The sequence below is a fragment of the Balaenoptera physalus genome, assembly GCF_965194825.1.
Source record: "Balaenoptera physalus genome assembly, chromosome: 4".
NCBI classification, from domain to species: domain Eukaryota; kingdom Metazoa; phylum Chordata; class Mammalia; order Artiodactyla; family Balaenopteridae; genus Balaenoptera; species Balaenoptera physalus.
The window spans coordinates 35,533,208-35,555,164 of NC_138891.1; the positions used below are offsets into that span (position 1 = coordinate 35,533,208).

General features: G+C 38.0%; 1 pseudogene across 1 annotated transcript; it reads left to right on the forward strand.

Moving 5' to 3' along the window:
• Window positions 1–5,112: 5,112 nt before the first annotated feature.
• Window positions 5,113–21,483, forward strand: LOC309659704 (gamma-secretase subunit APH-1B pseudogene; annotated as a pseudogene). Its single transcript has one exon. The product of its transcript is annotated as a gamma-secretase subunit APH-1B pseudogene (transcript).
• Window positions 21,484–21,957: the final 474 nt, after the last annotated feature.

Consider the following 21,957-nt stretch of genomic DNA (forward strand, 5'->3'; position numbering starts at 1 on the left):
TAAAAAACACAGCATCTGCAAAGTGCAATAAAGTGAAGTGCAATAAAACAAGGTATGGCTGTATAGTACCCAGAGAAAAATATTCTCTTCAAAGGAGCAACAGATTTGATAGCCATCTTATGAGAAATGATGGAAGCCAGAAGACAATAAATGTACAAAAAGAAAGTAACTGAAAAACTAGAACTCTATACTCAACAAAAATACCTTTCAAGAATGAATTTGAAATAAAGATATTTCCAGACACACAAAAACAGAAAATTTGTTACCAGGAGACCCACATTAAAGGAAATTCTAAAAATGTTAGTTGAGAAGTAAACAAATGATCCCAGATGAAAACTGGAAGCTACAAGAAGGAATGGAGACCAAAAGGTAAAGTAAGTATGTGGGTAAAAAAAATAAATGACTGATAAATCAAGGATGCATGTTGAAATCTCTAGATTTCAACTCTGAAATGGCTGTAAACTGTTTGTACACTTTTCCATATTATAGTCCACAATTTAAAAGTTTTAAAATGCAAAATGAACAAAATTTATAAAGATAAGATTTGTTAATTTTGACTACATACATTCTTTAACATTCTGTAGGTTAAAAATATCTAAAATATATGCTTTAAATATGAAAAAAACTACATCTTCCTTTTTCAGTGAGCCCATAAAAACTGATGAGAAAATCATGAATTCCTAACAGACAAAAAATGTGAATAAAGAATTCTCAAAAAAAGATATGTGACTAGTGGATGAGAATATATATTCAGTGATATTAGTCATCCCAAACAGTAATGAAGTAATCTATTTGGGCTGTTAAATTAAATCAATAAATCAATTCAAAATTCTGATGTTTATTTTGTAGGAGATCTGATATATAAGAAAAAATTGAGTTGAAAGGACTATGCCAAAATCATAGCGGTGGGTGTGTTGTAGTGGTGGGATTCTAAGTAACTTCTTTCTTTTTCACTATTTTCTAACTTTTCCTCAACATTTTATACTCATTTTAGTATTTTAATTATATTTACTTTATATTTTAATTTTCAGAATTTCTGAGTCAGGTTGTTATAAATTTGAAGTTTTCTTGAAAACATACTTGCACACTTTCTGATCTTTATTTTAAATTTCATTGCTATATCTAATTGGAACCATTGACTTAATACCTTATCCATAGCTCTATTTCACTTCAAATACAAAACAGCTTTGATTTCCTATTTCCAACCCACCACACCATTAAATAAATATTTTTTCCTAACTCACAAAGAGACAACATATTCCTAGAAATGTATTAAGCATGGTTCATATATGTATTAGATACACTTAACATATCACAAAAAAGAAAGAAAAAATAAAACTCCCTTTTGACCTTGTCTTGACTTTCATAAAGAGAGATGGCAAATTTGGAAAATGCTTGTACCACATGACAATGATGAAGTTCCTCAATAAGAGAAACGCTCTTAGAAAATCAATGTTTAGTTTCATGTAATGAAAGTTATCCAGTTTTTCTTTTATGGCTTCTGGATTGGTTCACTTTTAGAAAGTCGTGCCACTTAAAGTTTTTTTTAATTTTTATGTATTTTCTTATTGTATTTTTATGGTTTCAATTTATTTTTACATTTTAACCCACATGGAATTTGGTGGAAAAAATTAGTAAGGATCCACCTTTATTTTTTTCCAATTTTCTTAACACAATTTATTGGATAAGCTATCAGTTCCCCTTACTTAAAATGTGTACTTCATTATAGACTAAATTTTCATATATATACATATCTATTTCTTGACTCAGTTTTATTTCCTCTATCTCTATGTTTACTCTTGAGCTCATACCGAACTTTTTTACTTACTGCAGCATAGTGCTCTGGTTAAGAGCATAGACTCTGGAGCCAGATTACCTAGATGTGAAGTCTGGTTCTTCCAATTTACAAGCTGTGAGATCTTGAGCAAATTACTTGACCTCTCTGTGCCCGTTTTCTTATCTGTAAAATGGGGAAAATAATAACAACCTCTTATAAGGTTTGTTAGAAGGATTATTACATGATCATATTTAATATATATAAAGCACTTATTACCATGTATGGCACATAGTAAACACTATCAAATATTTATTAAATAAAATAAGCACATTTTAATGTCTGGTGTAACTAGTCCTGCTTTATGTATTATTTTCTGAATTTTCCTGGCTATTCTTCTACATTTATTTTCCATGTGAACTTTAAAATAAGTTAGATCAAAGGTCAATATGTTGCATTTCTATTGGGTCCATATTAAACTTATAATTTATGCAGTATTGGTATTTTTACAATAATGTCTTTCTCGCTAAGAACAAGGTATGTATCATTACATTTGGTCAAATTGTCTTGGGCCCTCAGAAGCAATTTAAAGTTATTTTCACATAGATTTTACAAAGCTTGGTAAGGTTTATTTATAGATATTTTATATTGCTGGTTGTTATTGTAAATGCAATCCTTCCACTAAGTTTTGTGGTTTTTATATGTTATACAAGTATTGCTTTTTACATATTAATATTGTAGTCAGCTACTTTAAAAAGTTCTTACCTATTGCTTCTATTATTTTATCATCTGATTATTTGGAGTTTCTATATATATAGTTGTTATGGACTGAACTGTTTTCCCCACAAATCCATATGTTGAAACCCTTACTGCCAACGTGATGATATTTGGAGATGGGGCCTTTGGGAGGTAATTAGGTTTAGATGAGTTCATGAGGGTGGGACCCTCATGATTAGTGCTCTTATAAAAAAAAGACGTCGGAGAGTTTCCTTACACTCTCCACCGTGTGAGTACACAGCAAGAAGGTGGCCATCTGCAAGCCAAGAAGAGAGTTCTCACCAGAACTCTACCATGCTGGCACCCTGATCTCCGACTTTTAGCCTCCAGGACCATGAGAAAATTAATTTATGTTGTTTAAGCCACCCAATAGATGGTATTTTGTTATGGCAGCCTGAGCTGACAAAGACAACAGTCAAATCTTCTGCAAATAATTGTCATTTGCTTCTTTCCTTCCCATTTTTATATTTCATCTTCTTCCCATTTAATTGCATTAGCAAGTACTCCCAGAAAAATATTAAATAATAATGATGATAGAATGGCTCTAATATTTCACCATTAAACATTCTGTTTAAGGCTTAGTTTTCAGGTTCTGTATGATGTGACATAATAGTAATAACAATAACTAATAATTATTGAATGCTTATTGTGTTCTGTGCCCTTCATATATAGTGACTGAATTAATCCTCACATTAACTCTCTGAGGAGGTTCTATTTTCTCCATTTTACAGATTAAGAAACTGAGGCACAGAGAGGTCATGCAAAATGTCCAAGGTCACACATTCTCCTCCTATAACTAGCCTTGCATTAACCATAACATTATAGTTATTGTTTCATGTATCAGTTTCCTCACTATTCTGTACTTCTGGAGGGTTGGAGCTCTTAAGGCAAAGCCTAGAATATTATACATTAAACATTCAGTAAATGCTTGCTTGGGGAAGAAATGAAAGAGCTAGCTTCTGAAAAAACAATAAATTCTGTTTGGGATATGACAAAACTGAGTGGCCCGCAGAGATTCTGGGGCAATGTCCTATAGACAGTTGAGTAAATACATCTTGAGCTGGGGAAACATCTTGGCTAAAGCTAAGATTTGGAGTCACGAATTCCAGTTTATTATTTTGCTCACGCTTTCTAACATTAATTTTACATTTCATTATTAAAGATATAGAAATGCTAGTCAATAGAGAATGGCATTGAATAGGGGCTCTGAAGTCATGAGAATGGTTGAAAGTACACATGGGGCACATGTAAAGTAAGCAAAAAGGGTAAGGAAGGGGCACGTGGTATTTCCTGCCAGTGCTGAGGATATGGCTAAGAAATGTGCTAGGAAACAAGCAGTGTAATTTTGTGCCCACACATTTTCTTAATAGATCTTCTCAAGAAAAACTTTATATATTTTTAAACTCTTCTAGTCTGAACAAGAATAAATTGTCTGGAAAAGAAACTCTTTCTCAGCTCCGCAGGTACACCTTATTATCTTATTCTTCCCTTCAGTGATCCTTATTGTTTTTCCCACTGTTGATATTACTGAAGCTACAGCAAATGCACTTACCTATTGCTTTATTTCCTACTGCATTATCTAAAATTGCCCGCAATGTCTTTAGTATCCCTTCGTTGACACAGGGAACCAATTCATATCTTAAAACCACTGAGTCATCAAAATAAATTACAACATGAGAAACCCTGGCATGCAGTAGAGTTGCATGCTCACTGATGGGACCAATTTTAATGAGAGCAAACAGTGCAAGGTGCAAGCCAGATGTCAGGGACTGGGGAGTCAAGGGGAGTAAAGATAGAAGGAACCAGGCAAGATGAGAAAGTAAACTGGCAGAAGCAGGGCTCCAGGGTCCTGTATCAGTTTCTGTTTCTCCCAACACTAAATTCCAGCACTGTGGCCTCCCCAGAATTCCCAGCAAACATGTTTGTCCAGAGCTGTGTTTAAACACAGAATAGCGTTAAGAGAATTCCAAGGTAAAATCTAGGATTAAAAAAAAAACTATAACAACTGCCTTCTATATTTATATCTGTAATGCCATTTTGTTTGTTTGGTGGGTTTTTTTTTGTGTGTGGGGTGGAGGGAATGACTTGGGGGTTTTTCTGCAGAAAATAACAGAAGCCCCACTTAAGACTAGGTTAAGCAATAAGAAATTTTCTGTGTTACGTAAGGGCAAGTCTAGAGATTGATTCAGCAGCCTGGTGGTGTTAACAAGGGTACAAGCTCTTTCCATTTTTCTGCTCTGCTGGCCTTGCTTTTCCCTTCTCTCTGAAGCTACTCTACCTTGTGGTCATGGCTGGCGGGGAGCAGGAACGGAAAGAGGGACTTCCTTCATCACATACTGCAGGAGGGGAAGAAAATATGTCCCCTAGTCAGAGAACATAAGATACTCATTCTGTTGAATTGGGCAAACCTGAGCTGCACATACCAACAAAAGCCATTAGGTGTGTTCTGGGTGCCCATCCTCATTAGGCAAATCAAGATCCAGTCCTAGGGTTTCAGATGAGAAATATACATGAAAAAGAGGGATTTTATTTTGGGGGTGGGGGGGTGGGAGAGGTGAAAGGGAAAAACTGAAGCTAAATAGGAAACAGATCAAGTCCTCTACATCCCATCAGAAAATCTGACGTAACAATAATAGGCACAGAGTTTGCTATATTTTCCAATCCAGTATATTCTGTCATTTCATTGCTATCTAAAGTACTTTAATTGTACATTAAAATATCGTAGTTTATTGTAATATTTTTATGAAAATACTGACCTTAACGTAGAGTTGAGTATGATTGCATTGCATCATATTCATAGAACCATTCTGACCAGAAAAAAAAAAAAATACTACTAATTTCTAATAAGGCTCAATGTGAAATTCAACAGAGATCCAGCAAACAAATAACATGAGATACACATGCACTTTTGCATTATGGAAGGTAGAAAGATAGAAAATCTTTTAAATCATAATTATTTTCTGAGTCAATCAATGGCATGTTTTGTTTATTTAAATATTTCTTGTAGCACCTATACCCTTCATCAGTAGTTTTCACAATGGTGTTAACACAGGAACATTTTTTGAAATGAAAGCTTGCGTGAAATGCTAGTAGATAAGACAAGTAAAAAGTGGAATTGCTCTGATTGAAGTAGAAGTTCCACCTATCTTGTCTGTTTTTTGTTTTGTCACCACCTCTCACCATGGTGGGAATCGGTGCAGTGGGGTGGGGGCTAGGGGGGTGGGATCTGGTCTGTGAAGCAGTTTGAAAACAATTGCTCTATATTATTGTCAATTATCACGGAAGGAGAAAAAAGTAGAGGGCTCTTGGTATTAAAATGACATTGCCAATAATGCTAATTTTTCTATGAAGACTCAGTTTTACATCCTTCCTAACATTAATTTTACATTTATTATTAAAGATGTAGAAATGCCTGTCAATAGAGAATTCCATTTAATTGAACGCCATATTATTATCAAGAGGATGCTGCACTGTGAACCAAATATAACATAATAAACCATGTTCATGTTCATGATAAAGAAATACGAATAACCTTGGTTGAAAAGGAGTGATTCTTTTGCAAATGCATTATTATACACTTTTTTGTATGTAAGGTTATTTTCTTTTTTATCTTATCAATTATGTACTGTAGATCAATTTCATTCCAGTTTAATTATGGTTTTGCTCACACACTTGCTATTACCAAATCAGTATAACAGAGTATAATGCATTATAAGCAAACATGCTATTGTGTGATTAGTGCTATAGGAAATTTCAAATAAGCCATTTGTTGGAATCACCATAACTCTTCTTTAACATGATAAAGAATTTAGTTTATCCTCGTGTTTGGGTGTTTTGTGTGGGAGCTGGGATGGCCTTTCAGATTTCTCATGATTTAAAGAGAGCAGGTCGGGCTTCCCTGGTGGCACAGTGGTTGAGAATCTGCCTGCCAATGCAGGGGACACGGGTTCGAGCCCTGGTCTGGGAAGATCCCACATGCCGCGGAGCAACTGGACCCGTGAGCCACAGCTACTGAGCCTGCGCGTCTGGAGCCTCTGCTCCGCAACAAGAGAGGGCGCGATAGTGAGAGGCCCGCGCACCACGATGAAGAGTGGCCCCCGCTTGCCACAACTAGAGAAAGCCCTCGCACAGAAACGAAGACCCAACACAGCCATAAATAAATTAATTAATTAATTTAAAAAAAAAAAAATATATATATATATATATATTAAAGAGAGCAGGTCAAGACGTTGCCCACCCCCCCAAACCAGTGACCAGTCACTGGGTCTGTCTGTCCCCAGGGAGCAGGGTGGTGCCTGACCTTGAGTAAGGCAGCTCCTCTGCTGAGGACATTCCTAAGGAGGGTTCAGCCGTGAGTTGACAGCATCCAAACTTCCCCACAGCTGGGGTGATGAGTATCTCGGTCCTGCAGGGAGACGGGTGATGCATCACACAATGAACTTCTGACTCCAGCTTTTACCTCTGAAAATTGATCATTAAAAATAAATAATTAGGCATTTTTCCTGCTTTTCTGAAATGAACCAGCAGAATAACCACACAGCATTAATGGATGAGGGGAAGTTCTCTGTACAGAAGAATCCCAGCTAACAAATGTAAAAGGAATAGAATCAACATTTTGTAACCCTGAACTAAAAACTTGTTTCAGACAACAGTCATCAATAGATGCCAGAATTATTAGGGGATATGCTGAAGGAAAACTATAGTGAAAGGATCAGAGTACCATCCCCTGAAAGTCATGAATTAATCTTACTATCATAAAAGTGGCACATTATGGGCAAATGAAGTATACATGCCACGTATAAAGTATTTTGGTCCAAGAAAAATTGGAATCTGACTTTAGATCTAACTTTAAGTCTACACAATAACAGAAACAGGACTTCCCTGGTGGTGCAGTGGTTAAGAATCCACCTGCCAATGCAGGGGACACGGGTACGAGCCCTGGTCCGGGAAGATCCCACATGCCGTGGAGCAACTAGGCCCGTGCGCCACAACTACTGAGCCTGTGCTCTAGAGCCTGCGTGCCACAACTACTGAGCCCGTGTGCCACAACTACTGAAGCCCGCGTGCCTAGAGCCCGTGCTCCGCAACAAGAGAAGCCACCACAATGAGAAGCCCGCACACCGCAAAAAGAGTAGGCCCCGCTCACCGCAACTAGAGGAAGCCCGTGAGCAGCAACGAAGACCCAACGCAGCCAAAAATAAATAAATAAATAACAGAAACAAGTTAAACTGCACCACGAAGAAGCAACAGTCAAATCCAGGAAATGGAACTTTGTACAGGTCAATGGGATATTTCTTCAATATGCCAATGGCTTGAAAAAAATAAGACCAGTGTCGGGGAGAAGGGGAGAGGAAGGCGTAAGATAAATAATAACCATAAACAACATGCGAACTATCTTGTTTAGATCCTAATTCAAAAAACTGTAAAAAGGCATTTTTAAGAAAATCAATGAAAGTTGAATATGGAGTGGGTATTAAATAATATTAGGGAATTATTTATTAACTTTTAAGTATAAAATTGCCATTGTGGCAATATTAGAAAATGTCCAGACTTTTTTGGAAATTAATGTTAAAATATTGAGAAGTGAAATGACATCACATTTTGTATTTATTTTAAACTACTCCAGCCAAAAAGAAGAAAAGGTGGGGTGAGGTGGCACGGATGGGAAAAAGAGATGAAACAAATATAGCTGACTGTTGACAAGCATGAAAGCTGTGTAATCAGTACAAGGGTACACAGGACTATTGGCTCTACTTATTTGTACATTTGGAACTTTTCATGACAAATTTTTAAAGACAAAAAATTTATTTTCCAAGCTTCATGAGGTTTTTCTTTCCCATCTGGAAAATAATGGGAATATTAGAGACTTTAGTTTATGATATGTTTGAGAACATGAATGCAGAATGGTTCAATTATAAATACAACACACATCTCTGAATTTATTCATAATTAAATAAGAAGTATGTGGCAATTTGGAACTTTCATTATATGAAAAGAAAGGAATACTCATTCCTCCCCTGATATATATGTTGACTATTCAGTGACACTGTATAAGCATAGAGCAAATGATGGAAGAATATATTTCCTTTAATAAAACCCCATTATTCTGTTTGTAAAGAAGGGATTGTATCTCAGACTTCTAGCCCCAAGATGAAACTGTCCAGCATCTTTAAAATTGTAGCACAATCTTCTTTTTAACTGAAACTCCCATTAAAATACGCAGAGGGAAATTGTACTTTCATAATCCACTTATTTCATATCAATTTGTAAGGATTAATCTGTATATTTGTATTAATTTCTACAAATCTAGGGGCATGGGAAAATTGTAGGCCCATGCCTACATGGGGCCTACAATATGTGTTTGAATTGATTAATATATGTCTGAATACTTTGAATTTTTAGATCGGGTGTCATAGTATTGACTAGAAACATCACTGATACTCACATTTGGGGAGAGAGAGTGGAAGATGGAGAATACTGAGTGTCGTTGGATTCACATATTTGGGCAGAAGGAACATATTAGACTCCCGGCATTATAAGCCTTTAGACAGAATAGGCTCTTTCATTACTAAGGTGTTCACCACGGTGGAGATAATTTGGAATCTTTATATTCTCCTTTACAAACCAAGGGTGCGTAGGTAAGCCTTATCACTCTTCTTTTTTTCTGTCTACATTTTAGTGCAGTTTACACTCTTGAAAAAACGCTAGCTGTCATTTAAAAGAATACGTTTTTTCTCCAGCTCTGGATTTTTGTGATTCTGTCTTCGTTATACCACTTATGATGGACTCATAGTCATAATAAATGAGGTTTTATGGGATAATCCTTAACCATTTTAGGGTTACAGATCCTTTTGAGTGTCTGTATCAGTCGGAGTTCTAGTTACAAGCAACAAAAGCCTATTCTGCCCAATGTAAGTGGAATATTGATCCATTAAAGGGATGTTGGGTAGTTCACAGAACTTCTGGACATGGTGATGAATTAGCTTTGGGGCTATGCAAGCAGAAACTATATCCAAAATCTTTCTGCAGAATTGGTGCCAGTAAGGACAGCCCTGCGGCCTCTCTGACATCCTCCATGGCATCCGGACTCATTCTTGGTATGACTGCCACCACCATCAGAGTGTACCCTCCATGCCCCCCACCATGTCTTCATTTCCAGTTCAGGAACAGTGGTAAAGGGACCAGTGTTCACAACTCCAGCTCTGCATTTGTCTGGTATTTTTAGGTTTAACAATGGGAAATGAACAAGGCTATCATATCCCAGGCAGATGAAGAAAAATTAAAAGGATAAATATCTAATACAAAATCTCTAATGAATGTAGATTCTCCCCCCCAAACACACACACACACACACACACACACACACACACACACACACACACACACACACACACAATTTTACGCATTTCTGAAGGTTCTTGAATTTTCAAGACTCATCTGTTGGGCTCCTGGAGAGAAAATGGGTCCTGGTGCTGCTGGTGGTTGTCATCATTATTTGAGAAAACAAATCCTGCTACACAATATAAAGCCTATAGAGAATTAGCTCTAATTTTCTAAATGAAATATTTAGACTTATTTATATAACGGTTTGAGTTCTAGATGAGAAGTGTGGGTATGGCTGTGTGTTTAAAATGAAAAGAGTTTATGTAAATAAACTCTTTCATTATGAGCTTTATGTCCATAAAACTCCTCAATTATCATCATGTTAATGAAATGAAATTTTTATTACTACCCATGTAACTGTAATATTAGTCAGGGCCCCGTGTGTCCTGTCCTCAGCTGTGAATCATATGTATATGTATATGTATATCTATATCTATATGCAATCCAGCTCTCAGAACTAATTTCAAACGAATTTCAAATTTTTGGTTACATTTCTCAAGAAATATTAAGGATCTAATTTGCAATTCATGACAATACTTGTTAAAATCTGCTCTCCTTACCTTCCTTCCCTCAGTCTCTCATATCCTCTAGAGTCTCTGGAGTTGTGCTGTCTCATAAAATAGCCACTAACCACACATAACTATTTAAGTTTAAATTAATTAAAATTAAATGAAATATAAAAGTTCCTCAGTCACACAATCCACATTCGTGTACTCAATAGTCACGTGTAGCTAGTGGCAATGTTGTTGGACATTTCAGGTAGAGAACAATTCCATAGTCGCAGAAAGTTCTGCTGAACAGTACTGCTCTAGGGCCTCACCTCAACAAACCACCAAACTCTTTCTGACACCCACCCAAATTGTCATCTGTCACCCCCAGCATCCTCAACTCTTTGAAATGAAATGGCAACACTCTGTTTCAACCCTTTCTCCTTTACTTCCATCTCAGATCACCTCCTTCTCTACTATTTTTTTGTTTTTTAAATTTTACATCACAAATAGATCCAGGGACTGAGCTAACAAAGACAGAAAGCTCTCTAAGAGAGATATAAGCATGGAGTCGGGCAGGAAATATTTACATGTTAAGATGCCTTTTCACAATCACATCAGTATAATAATACTATTATGTACTAAATGTCTTCTGATGCACTCATGACTTCTAATGCTTATAATAACCCTTCAGAATAAAAATTACGTTAAAGTTACATTAAATTTCATTTAAAAAACAAAAACCTGAGGCTTGGAGAACTTAAATCTGTTACCTACAGTGACACAGCTAGTAAGGAGTTAAGGCCAGAGGTAGATACATTATTTCCTAAATGTAGGGCCCACTTTCTCTCTGCTCTACCACACTGAAAAACAGTATCTCTCTGAAGATATAAAAATGGACATTCCCATGGCAACACAAGAAGACAAGGGTAAGATTCCCAAAGAGCTCCGTTAGATACGCTAAATGAGAAGCCTCTGCCACATACATTTTTAAATAAGCTCCTTGAGGAAAGAAAAACCGACTCGATCATATCCCGGCATAGTCTGGCCATGGGCATTTTAAAGATTCAAAATTCACTATGAAAATGACTAAGAAATGTTTTCCATTTTGGACTTCAACAACACTTTCCAACTCGTCTAGTTTGGCCTTAAAAATAAGTACAAAAATGTATAGTCAAATAAGCAGATAGAAAAATGCCAGTTTTACCCTCATTACTGATAGTCTATGCAAAACCATCTGATTTTAATCTCCCCACTTGATTTACCTTATGTTTTAAAACTTCATCCAGCCAGTGAGGAATAAATGCAAAACGAGTATAGTGTTATGTTCTAGGGTTTGCTAGAAATTCAAATGTGGGCGTTACCAGTTTGCTATAAAAATCAAGGTAGGAAGTATTTTAATTACACAAGCAGAAGCAGAAAATGCACTTATTTCCCTCTCAAAAATCAAGTTAAGAAAAAATATTTTCCTCTTCTGGAATTTAAGAAGAGCTTGGTTTAGAAAAATAAAATGATACATTTAGAAGAGAAAAGGGGAAGTTGGACCTTGCTAACCTCTCCATTTTCCTTTTCCCAGTTGTTCAGCACATTTCCATTTTGTCAACAGCAAAATTGTTTTTTAGAGTGAAATTGGACCAAATTCTAGCCCAGAGTATTGGTATTTGTCTCTTCCTGGCTTAGGAAGTGTGTGTGTATCTCCAGACAGAATTTCACACACATTATTTAATCAAGCTATACAATGGTTTTGCATGTGAAGTGAATTTGGGGAATTATATTCACTAATGTCTGAGAGCTCTTTACCAGCACCATATGTGGTTTCAAATATTAACAACAACTGTTGAATGGGAGATAATATAATTTTCAAATACTCTATCTGTTCAGTGAAGAAAGTATAGATTATGTTTTAATGAATCTTGATAGACTAAAGAATGAATTTATTCTACTCTTAAATGTGGATTATCATAGAACCAAGATGAGAAAGAGAGACAAACACAATGAGAAGAGACCACTACAGTGACTTTCACGGTAGCAATAAACCTCTTCTCAGTTGTAGTTACATCTGTAGCCCTATCTTTTCTATTTTTTAACCTAACTAATCTTGAAATATTTTCCAACTCTACTGCCCTTGGTTTGCACTTAGCAAAGCATTAAATCCTCAGGATTTGTGAACAAGCTTTCTAATTAGTTCACAAACTACAGAAATGGTTCTAATAGTGGTCTAGAATTAGAAATAATAGGATGTCACCAAACACCAAACTGAAAGTCCTCAGTTACTTACCCTCACCCCCTTTCCAGGTCCCACTCAAATGTCACCTCCTTTCTTCCCTGACACCTACAGTCAAAGTGGCATCTCCTTTCCCTTCGGGCTGCCATTGCCACATACATTGAGTCTAATGAACTTGTGAAGAAAAGGAGTTTATTCCCAGCTAACAGCATAAGAATTGACTGGAAGGCTAGAGATGGCTCAGCAAAGATCAGCAACTAAGTCAGCCAAAGGGGATAACAATTTTATCAAAAATTTCAATCCTCAAGTCACTCTGGAAGACAGGCTGGTGGGCATGACCTGGTTCACAAGATCACACCTTGGCTAGAGAAATACACAGCAACTGGAGTTACAGCTCCCCAAGACTGCAAGGGACAGGTAACTCCCAAACCAGAATCAGGCACTGTCATGAAAGAAGGGGGAAAGCAAAATGAGCTACGCCGTTCATTTGGCAACTCGTCAGGCTCTGCCTACCAATGCCCTCTGGTGTTCATCTTCAAATGTTATTTGAGTTGCATTTTATTATGTAACTTTTGATTAACTTACTTACATTTTATTTTTCCTACTAAATTGTTAGCACCTTAAAGGCAAAAATAACGTCTTTAAATTACCTACAGTGCTTCATACAAAGGAAGTGCTCAATAAAATTTTATTGATTTAAGACTAAAAGCTATAATTGCTTAAAGGTTTGTTCTACATCACTGTAAAATCACTTTCTAGGTTCTTCAACCATTTATTTTGGAAACCCCCTTAAAAAGCTAGGTTTTTTGATATTTGCAGCTGTTTTATCTTTCAACATATTTGGTATTTCCTTGGCAAGAGAAGCTGCTGGAATAGTTGATGAGTATGAGAAGAATGTGTCAACAAATGAGGAGTTTAGCATTCACATAGGGCTTATTTAAATCTTAAATATTTACTGCACACCCTAAAGATATTAGTTATTGCAAAGTAATGAGACTGTACCCAGTAAACTAAAGGATCTGAGCTCCAAGAGTCAAATCATGTCAGACCGCTTTCAATTCTCCGCTGAAAATACTGCAAATTAGATCAGGTCCTAACCATCTACAATGAACAAAAGGCTCTGCACAAGTGGCTATCAACCAGAACCCCAGAGGCTCGTCTCCCGCAGCTGCCCTTCACAGGCACACGCTGGCTGCAAGGCAAGCCATGGAAACGTGATGCCTTCCTTTTCCACTAACTGGCTTTTTCACTCTGGGTATTATTTGCTCCCTTTGGTCTTCAGCTTCCTCTCCCGTAAAATAAAGATGCTGGATCAGAACATCTCTATGGTGCCTCCTGACTCTACTATTCTTTGAATCTATGTATCTATGTCTCTCATCTTTAAATGAGCACCAAAGCATACTTTATACCTAGGAATAATGATAATAATAATGTCTAACATTTACTGAGTCCACACTATGAGCTAGGCTGACAGTTTTACATAGATGTTATTGTTATTTACCACAGTCGTATCAGGTGCTACTGATGATCGCCATTTTCTATGTGAAAAAAAATGAACCTAATGTCTATATATGAGAAACTAGGGTTGTAACTAAGTAGCAACTTATGTAAGATCACAAAACTAAAAAGTTTTTAGGGTAAGGATTTATATCCAATTCCATGTCACTCCAGACCTTGAGTTATTCATTCCTACAGTCTACAGCCTTGAAAATGTCCAGTCACCATACATTCAGCCTTGTTAAATCAATGACGAGAGAGTATTTACCTAAACTACTGACTGAAGACTGTTTCAGAGCATTGAGCCTAGATTAACCAAATATCCACAACTATTTTAATACCAGAATACAGATGCTTTTTTTTTGCCGCAGTAGTACATTATCATTTCCTCATCATAATTCCCTCACTCATCATTGCCGTGTTCAAATGCATGCTGTGAAAGAAGAGTAGGTGAGAAACCATCACTCGGCCCGCCATCATCTGTGGAATGTCTATTTCCATGGGTCGTAACTGTCTGGAGTGCAGCAGGAGACTTCAATCTCAGTCATTTAAAGGAGTGGTTGGTCAGACTCATAGATATAGAAAACAAACTCTTGGTTACCAGTGGAGAGAGGGAAGGTAAGAGGGGCAAGACAGGTGTAGCAGATTAAGAGGTTCAAACTATTATATATAAAATAAATAAGCTATGATGATATATTGTACAACACAGGGAGTATAACCTTTGAAATTTGTGAATCACTATGTTGTATGCCTGTAACTTATATAATATTGTACATCAACTATACTTCAATTTTAAAAAATCAAAAAGTGAGGGACTTCCCTGGTGGTCCAGCAGTTGACTCCATGCTCCCAATGCAGGGGGCCTGGGTTGGATCCCTGGTCAGGGAACTAGATCCTTCATTCCACAAGTAGATTCCGCATGCTGCAACTAAAGAAGACCCTGCACACAGCAACAAAGATCCTTAGTTGTGCCACAGCTAAGACCCAGTGCAGCCAAATCAATAAATAAATATTTTTTAAAATAATAAAAAATATAAAAATTCAAAACGAGAAAAAGCAGTGGTTGGTTTTTACAGGTGATTCTCTGGAAGGAAAGATCAAATCTGTGTTTGATTACTCTATTGGCTGAAGCAAAAACCTTACCTAAAACCAAATTGTACAAACGTACGTTTATTTCTGTCATCCTCATTTTCTCCATGCTGCCCAGGCTACCCTTTATCAATAGTGCGGCTTCTCTCTCCTCAGTTTATACCCTCATCCCCTCTCCTTTTCAAAACCTGTTCTTGGAAACTATTGAGACACATAATGTCCCAAAGTATTTAAGAGTGACAGTAATTAAAAGGTATGAGTGCTGAGACCATCTGTCTTAACATGGCTTAATTAAGAATGTACATCAGCTGAGGCCCCCGGACCGGCTTCCGCCGTTGCCATGACGGCGGCCGTGTTCTTGGCTGCGCCTTCCTCGCCTTCGCGCCTGCGCTCGCTCGCTGCATTTTCACCATCGCCACCGCCGTTGCGTATCATCTTCCCCGTCATTGGAGCTTCCTTCAGGTTGGTGTCTCTGCTGCTTCACTCCCTTGTTTGGTTCATGGTAGCAACCATTGCTGACGACAAAGATGGACCAATACAGAAATATCTGCCGGTCTTTGGAGTGTTAGTCCTTATCCAAGAAATGTGCCGTTTTGCATATTATAAACTTTTTTTTTTAAGCCCGTATGGGCTTGAGGAGTATAAACCCAGGGGAGACAGCACCTTCTATGCGATTAATGGCTTATGTTTCTGGTTTGGGCTTTGGAATCATGAGTGGAGTATTTTCCTTTGTAAGTACCCTGTCTGACTCTTTGGGGCCGGGCACGGTTGGCATTCATGGAGACCCTCCCCAGTGCTTCCTAAATTCAGCTTTCATGACGCTGGGATCATACTGCTGCACGTGTTCTGGGGCACTGTGTGTTTGGATGCCTGTGAGAAGAAAAAAGTGGTACGCCCTTCTTGTAGTTCTTCTCCCTTATCTGCTGGTGTCAGCCCTGAGCTTCATAAATCCTCGTTATGGATTAAAGCTGGTGTCTGCATACATCATCCTGGTGCTCACGGGCGTCTGGACCTTCTTCGTTTCTGCCGGAGACTGAAACTCTGCCTACTCTGCCAAGACTAGGACTCCCTCCTCTTCAAGCAGCGCTCCAGATAACCTCCAAGGACCGGCGCTTCTGAAACAGTAAGCTGAGCCTTTAGAAGAAGCACAACTGTGTCTTCTTCTAAAAGTGCATTTTTCTGGTGAAATTTAGAATAAACAGTACTATCTAGATACGATATGGCTTTCATGCAACGGCTTTCTGAAAGGGATACATCAGTGGTGTGCAGCCTGGCTGCAAGTTGGAATCACCTGGGAAAACATAAAGACTAATGTTCTGGGCTCCACCCTCCAGATGTAATTGGTCTGGGCATTAATTGGTCTGGTAATTTTTTAAAGCTTCTTAGATAAAACTCCGATGTGCAGCCAGGTTGAGAACTATCCACGTCCAAATAGGAACTTTCTGAGAACACCGTAAGTAAATAAGAATGAGATGTTTAGCTATCTCCTAACTCAGTTTGTGTTGAGCAAGTAACTATCTGAATGTCAAATAGACGTCCTAGTTGGCCTTCGTCTTTTTAAGTTCTGAAGTCACAAAAGGCTAAAGGGCTATCATCTCTGTGAACTGTTTTCTCGTACTTCACTAGTACTCTGTTTTATGAGAAGATGGTAGGCTGTGCTTCTAACTACAATAATAAATTGCACTGACTTACTATGATAATTTAACCGAAGTAAGCTTTTTATTACTAAGCTGTATTTTTCTATAGTTTTCCTTTCTCGATTTTGCTTTTTTGAGGCATTACATTGTTTTTGAGCATAGATTTCAGTGTCTTTAACTAAAAACCAATTATTTCTGACTTCCTGGGAAGATATTATAAAACCAAGAATTTTTGTGCATCTTCTGTAAGTCTTTCCTGGGTCTGCCCCAAGGCAGTGTTTACCCACTGAGTGCTAGTTGCATCTCTGAGCAGCTCTGCAGGTTGCTGAGTGATGTACCCTGGGACGGGCTTCACTGGGGCTGGTGGAAGTTTACTGAAAGCAGGAGGAAAGCAAGCCAGTAGGGTGGCTTTGAGTTTGCTCCTGTAATACTGACTAGTGCTTCCACCCAAATAATATAGTGGAAAATTGAAAATACATCTTAAACTACCATGTTCATGCTTTTACATAATCCATGTAATCTTTAGATCCAGTAAATGTCTCTGGGTTTTGGTAGCAGATAAAGCATTCATTTTATAGGAATATCTAAGATGTATTTTCATCTTCCAGACCACCCTTTTGGTTTCCTTTATAAAGAGGAATTGTACCTTTTCTAATTAGAAATTGTTCCAAGTTGATGGTTTTTAGGGCGCTGATGGTGTGAAATGGAAATTCCCTACACATTAAAGTGAGAACTTCAGTGAATCTCATATGTGCAGTAGAACAGCCCAAAGAAATAGAAGCAGCAATGTGAGGACTCACCAGTGACATGAGGGGCGGAAAAAATTTGACAGTACTGTGGTGGGGAAGAATAATGGACATGTTTAAAATGGAAATGTGGCCAGTATTTTGGGCTAGACGCACATCTTTCCATGGACCAGAATCTTTCATGCAAACTAGACCTTTATCAATGAAATCCCCTCTCATGTTTAAATTATTCGAATTTCTCAATCTAGGGGTTCAGGAGGAGTAGGGTTTCTAGCAAGACTGTAAACAGTCCCATAAGCAATTATAGTTATTCCTCTAAAGTTTATTTCAGCACTAATACCAATGCTACCTCTGGGGTATGCAATTTTCCACTTTTATACAAGATTTTCTTTAGACTAGGTGAGTCATACAAGAGTCAAGGACATGGAGACTGAACAGTAAATTTACTTTGTAGAGCTGAGGGGAACAAGATACCCACTGAACTGGGGTTCATTCCTGTTGGAGTGAGGTGTTCTTTAATAAACAATAAGAAAAATGTAGAGTTGGTTTATTACTGTTGACTTACAAATCTCTTAAGTGGATAGTCTGATAAAATATTTGTGGATCTGCAAAGTCTAGAAAAATCTGAGAATATTAATATTACTCCTGCTTGAGCTCTGAGGATGTCCTTGGTGCATTAGTAGTTTAATATTAAGTAAAGAATCTGGGATATTGGGAAATCTCATTTATAAAAACATCTTGGGCAAGAAGAAAATTTTCTTTGCTGGTGAGACTATTGTCTTAGTTCTGGAAATTATTTGATAATCCTTGATTACCTGGGAAGAGAGAAACTTTGTAATCCTTATTTCTCTCACGAGTGTGGCCGTAGTCAGCTTAGGCACTCTTGTTGCAAACAGTCCTGCTTTGCCTATGCCAAGGAAGACGGGGGAGAGAAGTCTTCCTCTGTTGCTGTGGATATATTGAGATGTGCTTTTTTAATTTTAATTTTAATTTTTGGCATTTGTTATCTGTGATGCGCTTTCCGTGCCCTGATGCTGTTTGGAGAGGAGGTGGTGGTGGTAATCTTGTGTGTTCTCCTCTACACAGGGCTTTCTCAGTTTGGAGGGAAATGTGGGTATATTCCAAGCTGACCTTGGAATGTGAATGTTGTTGCAGCCCTTGACTATGTTGCCACGGGAATAACAGAGATTGATTTTGGATCCCTAATAAATTTGTATTTTAACCCATTTGAATTCGTAGTTGTAACTGGAGAAGTTTTGTTCCCTTGATCCTGGCCTGCCTGACTGGCAATTTAGTAGTAGCAGCCTCTTTTAGAGCATCTTCATGAAAACATGGCTAAAAGGAATAAATAGTATTTGCAGACTGTATAGAAAGTGGCTTTTGTTCCCAATGTTTTATTTTTGTTCTCAAGCACATTTCAGTATTTGCTCAGAGTGCAAGATACACATCAGAAGTGCTAGGTGTTCTTATCCGTAGAGTTGGTGCGGTACAAGCAGTTGTGATAGAATCTGCCTTCTACCTGGTATTCTTCCCACTTGCCTCAAACTAGCTCCAAGACAGGGACTGGTAGTTAGAGTGGGCCTGATGGCTCCAGGGAAACCAGGGTGCCAGCCTGTCTCGGGCATCAGCAGCCTGCTTCCTGGGAAGAGCTCCTCGAGTGTTAGCTTTTTGTTGGCTAAGTTTTTCCTGGGCTCCACCATTCCTAACTTCAGGTAGACAAAGAAGATGTCACAACAAAACTATTTTAAAGTTCTTTGCTTAGTGCACTTTGTTTATGATTGCAATGTTTATATTATATTTCTCATTTAATAAGAGACTTCATTCCATTAAATTTAGTGTTTAGAGGGGTGGGCACTGTCTTTATGTACAATATGTGTCATTTCATATAAGTTACACTGTTATGTCATATATACCTTGCAATATCAGACCTTGCATTCAATACACAATGCAATAAACTCTTTCCAGACCTGTACTTTTCAGCGAACAATAAAAAGATTGTTTGTCACTTAAAAGAAAAAAAGAATATAGATCAGCTAGGTCAACATGAATTAGTTGTTTGTTCCAGGAAACTTTGCCTGGGAAAGATAAAGCTATAAACCAATTAAAAAAGAAAAAACTTCACTGTTTGCTTCAGGAAATTCCCACAGATAATTAACAGAGACAAGAGTCTGCTCACCTTGGCAAACACTTACTTATCATACCAAGTTTACTCATGGCTTGTTTCAAGACCCTTGTGTCACAGAGTCGACCAATCCTATTATATCACAGACTTTGCCCAATCCAGATCATCTCTTCATCTTGAAAGACCTACCTCAAACCACTTTGAGCTCAGACCCCAAAGCCCTAAAATTAGACCACTTCTGACTTCCACTTTCTGAGACACTGCTGGGATTGGTAAGGTGGTGGTCTCCCTTACTACAGTGAGCTAATACATTTAGCTTTCCTTTATTCATAGGTTGATGATTTGGGGAGAAGTCCAACAGTACTACCTGTAAGAGGATGTAACCTATGTTTCTCTAGGTCACTGCATCCTGGGAATAAAACTTACAAGTAATATCCCTCTGATAAATTAATGGCAGAGACAGAAATCAAATATGCCCATCTAGTCATGATTGAGGAAACTCAAGTTCTCCAAAACTGCCCACCTATTTCTAAAAGGCCTATGGGTCTTGTACATGTACTCGTGAACAAATCTCAGTATACACTCACTGCTGAGGCTTCTGCTGCATTCAAACTTAAAAAAAGGAAATGGCGCTATAGTTGTAACCCATTATTGAGTTTCTCCTTTGGTTGTGGAAACTATTGGACTCCCCTAAAGTCACTGTTTCTGCTGCCCACCACTTAGATCATTGCTGTTTTAGTCTTCTGAAGTTGATCATGTGTCTAAAGCTAGCCCAAATCAGTACTGCTTGTATCAGTGCCTCCAGGGCTGAAGTTGGGGAGGATTCATGGTGAGGGATGCTTCTAAAACCACAAGGTTACACTGTGTAAGCCATTACCTGCTCCACATATGTATATGACCAGTGGGAGGCCACATATCACATTACTGAGGAGCATTTGGACAATCGGGGAAATAAGCAGAACACAAAGGATCAAACAGATCTTGTATTCATTGATTCCTTCTTTCATGCACACAACAAATATTTGAGTGTCTCCTGGCTGTGACAAAAAGGAATTTGTTAATGGCCTTAAAATGTTCTCATCCGTCAAGAAGTTTTGGCATCCATTCACCATTCACCCCTTGTTTATCGAGCACCTTCTATGTGTCATAAACAGTGCAACACTGGGGATAAAATGAGCAAGACAGTCCTCACCAAGCCTAAGGGCAGAATGGGAAAAGCGATAATGAAACAATGGGAATGTGGAATGACAGATTCAGTGTAGGGAAAGTAGAGGGTGGTGTAAGAGCAAAAAGAAGGTAAACCAATTCAGATTTTAAAATCAGTGAAGTCTTCCTGGAGTAAATGATCCGTGAAGTTTCAGAAGCAAAGAGAACATCGTGCATTCAAGGAACGAAGTTCAGTATGGCCAGAGCGTTATCGTGTGAAGTGGGAGAATACGGGATACATGAAGCTGGAGATTGGGACACAGACCATGGAAAGTCATGTTGCGGAGTTTGGAATTTATTTTCAGGGGTAAAAAAAAGAAGACTATTAATAGCTTTAACCAGGAGTGTAAATCTATGAAATTTTCAGAGTGGTTACTCTGGACACATTGTGGAGAATGAATTTGAGGGAAGAAAACAGGAGGCAGGAAATCTACTAAGAAGCTATTGAGATGACTCAAGTAAGAAATTAAGGTTTTGGGGCTTCCCTGGTGGCGCAGTGGTTGAGAATCTGCCTGCCAATGCAGGGGACACGGGTTCGAGCCCTGGGAAGATCCCACATGCCGCAGAGCGACTAGGCCCGTGAGCCACAATTGCTGAGCCTGCGCGTCTGGAGGCTGTGCTCTGCGGCAAGAGAGGCCGCGATAGTGAGAGGCCCGCGCATCGCGATGAAGAGTGGCCCCCGCTTGCCGCAACTAGAGGAAGCCCTCGCACAAAAACGAAGACCCAGCACAGCCATAAATAAATAAATAAATAAATAAATAAATAAATAAATAAATAAATAAAATAAAAAAAAAAGAAAAGCTTAAATTGGAAAAAAGTCATCTATATTAAAAAAAAAAAAAAAAGAAATTAAGGTTTCCTGAACTAGTGTGCTGGCAGTGATGATGGAAAAAAAAAAGAGAGGGGACAGATTTGAGAGATAGAGAGGAAATAGGTTTGATAGTCCTTGGAGACTGACTGAGAGTAAAGGAGATGGGAAGTCCTCACTCTCAACAGATGAGTCAGGGCATGTCA